Source organism: Rhinopithecus roxellana, chromosome 4 (assembly GCF_007565055.1).
Source record: "Rhinopithecus roxellana isolate Shanxi Qingling chromosome 4, ASM756505v1, whole genome shotgun sequence".
Classification (NCBI taxonomy): domain Eukaryota; kingdom Metazoa; phylum Chordata; class Mammalia; order Primates; family Cercopithecidae; genus Rhinopithecus; species Rhinopithecus roxellana.
Window position 1 is genome coordinate 50537326 of NC_044552.1, and position 6966 is coordinate 50544291.

Genomic DNA, 6966 nt, shown 5'->3' on the forward strand with positions numbered 1-6966 from the left:
GACAAAAAAAGAGAGGCCACTGGGAGAAGTAACTGAATTCTTACCAGAGCCCTGCTGTGTACAAAGAACCTCACTAGATATGACAGGGAAAGGAGCAAATTCCTCTTTCAAGGAAACCTGGAATAGGACATGCCAGCCCTCTCTGTATCTTAAAAGTAGGAAGGAAGTTTGGTTTCAGAATATTGGCTTCCAAAGTTGTAAAGGTAAGATATGAGATGAAGGGCAGTGGCTTACAGACCCATGCAAGCAAATGGTTCCTCCTCTCCCCATTCTTTAGGAAAGTGCCATTAAGAAAAAAAAAAAAAAAAATTTGGCTGGGTGCAGTGACTCACACCTGTAATCCCAGGACTTTAGGAGGTCGAGGTAGGCAGATCTCTTGAGCCCAGAAGCTGCAGACCAGCCTTGGCAACGTGATGAAACCCTGTCTCTACTAAAAACAGAAAAAAATCAGCTGGGTGAAGTGGCTCACACCTGTAATCCCAGCACTTTGGGAGGCTGAGGCAGGCAGATCATTTGAGGTCAGGAGTTCGAGACCAGCACAGTCAACACGGGGAACCTGTCTCTACTAAAAAAAAAAAAAAAAAAAAAAAAAAAAAAAAAAAGCCAGGAATGGTGGCACACACCTGTGATCCCAGCTACTGGGTGAGGCTGAAGCGGGAGAATCGCTTGAACCAGGGAGACGGAGGTAACAGTGAGCCAAGATCACGCCACTGCTCTCCAACCTGGGCAACAGAGCGAGACTCTACCTCAAAAAAAAAAAAAGAAAGAAAGAAAGAAAGGAAGGAAGGAAGGAAGGAAGGAAGGAAGGAAGGAAGGAAGGAGAAAGAAAGAAAGAAAGAAAGAAAGAAAGAAAGAAAGAAAGAAAGAAAGAAAGAAAGAAAGAAAGAAAGAAAGAAAGAAAGAAAGAAAGAAAGAAAGAAAGAAAGAAAGAAAGAAAAAGAAAGAAAGAAAGAGAGAAAGAAGTTAATTAGTGGGGCTTGGTGACAAACACCTGTAGTCCCAGCTAATCAGGAGGCTGAGATGGGAGGATCACCTGAGCCTGGGAAGTCAAGTTTGCAGTGAACCATGATTGTGCCACTGCACTCCAGCCTGGGTGATGGGAGTGAGACCCCGCCTCCAAAAAAATTTTTTTTAATTGACTTTAAGTTAAAAAAAACAAAAACAAAAAAACCATGTTGCTCATGGATAGTATGACATTTATTTTTGTTTATGTATTAATATCAAAAATCACCAATTATGGAGCACATATTAAATCCTTCTGCTGCTTGTTTTGTGAATAAAATTGTATTGCACACAGCCACTCCTATTAGATGTTTTTGTCTATGACTGCTTCTCACCATCATGGCAGAGTTGAGTGTTACCCAAAGGGCCTGAAATATCTACTATCTGGCCCTTAAGAGAAAAATAAAGCTCACGCTTTTTTAGACATCTACATAAGGAATTAGAAACTAAAGAACACTACAACACACCGAACACCCTACACATGGATTACAGGTAGTAACTTGCAATGAATTTCTTGGCATCACCATTTCTTTGACAAATCTATGAGCTTAGTGATAAAAACCTGGCATTAGTGCTCATTAGGAAAAGCCAAGTAGGGTTTAAACAACTGAAAATCCCTAGTAATCACAAGAACAAGGATGCCAAGAGTTAGCTGAGATACTATTAAGAATCACAACCCCAGAACTGATAGAAAAAGAGAGACTGAATCACAGTCTAGCAGAGCTTTCCAGGATTAAAGCAGGAGATGAAAACCCTCTCCTTACCCTTGTTTATAACCACATTTTGGGTTAGGATGAAATTTGGCACAACTTCTGCCTGCTCTTATTCTTGTAATTTTCCCATCCTTTTTCTGGAACACTAAACTATGGGAGGGTGCACCCAAATAGATCTGGAGACACCATGCCCTTCACAGGGTCCTCCCTAAGTGCTCCAGACACCAGCACGCTGGATAAAGCACCTGCCACTTTGTCCCAGGGGCTGAGGCTTCTCTCTCCAGGCTCTTGCGTCTACCCCATTTTCAAGCCCTCTTGCTTTGGTCTCATGTGCCCACACTTTCAGCCCAAACTGTGCCTTTCTGCTCAGTCCCTCTGGATGAATGCCTCAGCTGAACTGTCTACCTGGATTTCCATAAGATCATCTTTGGTTCCAGGATCTACAATAAAATCACCAGACCTGATCTATCCCAGTCTGCTCTGACCTCATCACTTTTCCCCTAAGGGCGCAAATGTCCTGTCTCTAGCACTAAATCACAGAGACATCTACATAAAATGTTGGCTGTTTCCATTTTGCTGAATCTGTCTTTCAATGACAATTTCTGGGTTAACTCATCTCAAAACATACCAGAGCCTGAAGGGTCTGCTGATCCTTTATATCCTGCGAGAATAAATGAATTAGTATATATACAGCTCTTAGAAGTGTGCCTGACTAGAACAAGCATCTTAGATGCTAGCCATTATTTGATTAAGGTCTCAGCCAGTGATTGTAGTTTCTTAGTGCTACACAGTGTTCAGAGAAATTCTAGAACCTAGCATCTTTCTCTAAAAGCAGGATTTATCTTTGGTTGCTGAAATGTTAGTTTTGTCTAGGATTTCTTTTGAATATTTCTTAATTCCTGTTTTTAAGGAGAGAAGAAAGTCTTTGGAAATGTGATTTTAAGTAGAATGAGAAGGCAAGAATACCTGTAGTATTTGTTTGTATTTTATTTTATTTTATTTATTTTTATTATTTATTTATTTATTTATTTATTTTGAGACAGAGTCTCGCTCTGTCACCCAGGCTGGAGTGAAGTGGCACAATCTCGGCTCACTGCAAGTTCCACCTCCCAGGTTCATGCCATTCTCCCGCCTCAGCCTCCCGAGTAGCTGGGACTACAGGTGCCCGCCACCATGCCCGGCTAATTTTTTTGTATTTTTAGTAGAGACAGGGTTTCACCGTGATAGCCAGGATGGTCTTGATCTCCTGACCTCGTGATCTGCCTGCCTCGGCCTCCCAAAGTGCTGGGATTACAGGTGTGAGCCACCGCGCCCGTATTTTATTTTTAAGCCACGGAAACAATTTTGTCAATAAATGGGTGATCCTTGAACCTTCAAAAGCTTTGTCTAAAACAGAAGCATTGTTTTCATTTTCTTAATATACTGTCTTTTACCATTTTTGCATGCAGCAAAAAAAATATATTTCCCCAATACTAGCATGGAAAGAACTGCTAAAAGTGAGAGACATCCTGTTTATTCAGGGTTACTGCAGTCCCTCGGGGCGAGGACCATCTATTTTCATGTGCTGCTAAACTGTCCATGATTATGATGTGCTGGGTGTTTTTTGCTCATTTATCATGCTTCAAATCTCTCTGTTGCTGATTTCTTGCCTTTTGAGCTCTTCAGCCAGCTGGCTGTGGTGGACAGGGCTGTAGGAAGGAGTATAATAGAAATCAGGAAGTGAAGGTGCTGGCTCCCACACAACAGCCAGACTGGGAAAGAGGCTGTCTTAAAGATCATTTGGGCACAACACATGCTATACTGTTCCTGACATTATCTGTCAAGTGTCCGATCCAGAAGTAGCAAAGTGGGATGGATAATAATTAACGGGTTGATAGGGACCATACTGATAGCTTGGTGGCCACTGAGAAATTTCAGATAGCGAGCATGGCTCCAAATATGAGATAATGTGTCATCTTTAGACTCAGGTCTCTTTTAGAATAGCTGAAGCTGGCATTGGGCCCATATTTGCCTCCAGGTAAAGGATATCCCAGAGGCATTTTGTCCAATACAAAGCCTGGAAGATTCCTTACATCTTGTGCTAGATTTATTGTTGCCCTTATTATATATATTAAATATCCATCTTCTGCATTAAATTCTGAGCTCCTTAAGGGTTAAAGTCACATAATTTTCATTTTTAGTTCCCCAATGCCCAGCAAGCAATGTATTAATCAATCAACTACTTTTATGAAGAACAAAAAACAAAAAACAAACAAACAAATATGACTGTACTTCATACCTGAATTAGACTAAACAGTTGAAACACTAATGGGACATTAGGACTCCTCCAGGGGGAATTAAAAGTGGTATCTCCCTTTCCTCTGTCCCATTCTCTTGAGTCATTTGCAAATGAACTGGGAATGTTAGTCCCACTCTTGCCTTCAAACAGAAAAGCTCTGGATGTAACGCCGTGGAATAGTAATTAGAACTAACTTTCCCCATCCACCCACCCACCAGGCGACACAAACTGCCTTCAAGCCTGGCCGGAGAGATTCACCCAAATGCTTACTGTCATCTATTGCATCATCTTCTAGGAAAGAAGAAAATTGCTTCCATGTCTCCATGACCCTAAATGGTCTTTATCTAATCTGACCAAAGTCATCTCTTGGCCTTTTGATGCCGACAGCATTGGTCATCCTTGTAGCACTCAGGGTCACCCTGACCAAACACTCAGGAAGTGTGCGTGATTCATCAAGTCCCACCTTCTGGAAGTTACAACACCGTGTAGCACTGAGAAACTACAATCACAGGCTGAGACCTTAATCAAATAATGGCTAGCATTTAAGATGCTTATTCTAGTCAGGCACACTTCTAAGAGCTGTATATATACATAAAATGTTGGCTGTTTCCATTTTGCTGAATCTGTCTTTCCATGACAATTTCTGGGTTAACTCATCTCAAAACAATAGAACAGAGTTACAACAAAAGCAGTGGCCAACCTGCATTGCAGAGAACCAAGACTGCAAGTTCTTTTTCCATTCTCCATCCACACAAATACTTTATTTAAAAATAAATAACAAATCCAGATATGCCTTCCAGTTCCTTGATCGTAATCTCTCACTCTGGATCTGTTTAGATTCAATGCCCTTCATGTAGCTACTTACAACCCACTGGTTCACTATCTGGGTTTGATGTTCTAGACTCTGACATCTGGTCAAATATTTCATCAAATATTTGATACATGAATGAAGAGGAGACTTTAAGACTTTCAAAAGGATAAGAACCAGAGGCTAGGCATAGTGGCTCATACCTGTAATCCCAGCACTTTGGGAGGCCAAAGCAAATGGATCACTTGAGGCCAGGAGTTCGAGATCAGCCTGGGCAACATGGTGAAACCTCATCACTGTCAAAAATACAAAAATTAGCTGGGCATGATGGCAGGCACCTGTAATCCCAGCTACTCAGGAGGCTGAGGTGCAAGAATCACTTAAACTTGAGAGGCAGAGGCTGCAGTGAGCTGAGATTGCACCACTGCATTCCAGCCTGGGCAACAGAGCAAGACCCTGTCTAAAAAAAAGGATAGGCAGGTCACGGTGGCTCACGCCTGTAATCCCAGCACTTTGGGAGGCCGAGGCAGGGCTGATCACAAGGTCAGGAGATCGAGACCACCCTGGCAAACACGGTGAAACCCTGTCTCTACTAAAAATACAAAAAAAAAAAAAAAAAAAATTAGCCGGGCATGGTGGCGGGTGCCTGTAGTCCCAGCTTCTCGGGAGGCTGAGGCAGGAGAATGGTGTGAACCCAGGAGGCGGCGGAGCTTGCAGTGAGCGGAGATTGCGCCACACTGCACTCCAGCCTGGGCGACAGAGCGAGTCTCCGTCTCAAGAAAAAAAAGGATAAGAACCAGAGCAGCAAACTCTACCCTGACACATTGCCATGTATCTCAGAAATATCTATCTGGATGTTAAAAGGTAAATAGAAAGAGTTCATGCTCCATATTCCCCTGGCTAAATTGAGACATTATAAGACGGATGTGGGAAATAGAAGAGAACGAATTATGAGGTGTGCCGGCCCAAAGCCAAATGCCTTGTGGGGAAACAAATTCTTTGACCACCTTCAACAATAGTGACTCCCAACCTCCTTGGAATTTTGGCACCCTATCATTATGTACTTGATGATCTAGTCTTGATTTGACAACCTCCACTCCTGCGCTTGGCATGAAAAAAGTTATGAAGCATAGATTTATTTCATTTTTTCCTAATGAATGTGAACCAACATGACTTTTATTGCAAGCATTTTATAGCCTTCCTTGAAACAGCTTGCATCATCCTGGCTAAATGGAACACAATTTAAAAAAAAAATAAACTTGAGCAATTGTGTAGCTAATACAACACTACAGTTAGTAAGACAGCATGACTGCAACAGCCCCAGGAAATAGACAGCAATCCTGGTTTCAGTGAGGGAGACAATGTGAGAAAGGGAGAGCTCCCAGTATACCCAAACATGTTTTCTGCAAGTGGATTCCAGAACATCTCCTCACATCCTTCCAGTAAGTTTTCCAGTAAGCCCTCCAGTGAACCTTCACTTGAGCCAGTTTCAGTTTGTTTTCCATCCCTGCAAACAAATGATCCTGGTCTAGATCATGCTGAATTGGCACCCAGAAAAAGATAAACAGAGACCAGTAAAAAGCCTTGGCAGACCCATAACATGCCTTCTTTCTTCAGCCCCTCACAGCACAATACCTTGCTGGGAGACAGAAGTTTCTTCGGTGTCAGGGATCACGCATGTGCTATGTGCTGCCTGGTTTTCCTATAACCAGCTCTGACAATCCTGCCTAACAGAGCTATCTACCCATATCTGAAATCCCTAACTCTAGAGTAAAGATAACATTTTTCTTGGCTTCTTTGACTGATACATTTGGATAGAGCAAAGGAAAAAGAGATCAACAACACGGAGAGGAAAGACGAAACAAAACATGGAGAATTGTGGTAAGCATATCCCCACCCAAACAAGTACACTTCATTCTGCAGAGCACACAAAGAAAAGATCCTGGATTTAGAAAAAGACTCTGTCCCATCAGAGTAAATACTTACTGGGCTTTTCAACAAAAATTTATTTGCCCTACAGACAGGTCTGACTGCCTAATTTCTGCTATTAAACAAACTCCAACTTGATCTGGCTTTCATGAGGAAATGTGAAATTTGAACATTTTTATTTCCCCAGCTTTTTTCCGTGCTCCCACTTTATTTTGATTACTGCCTTGACTTCCACT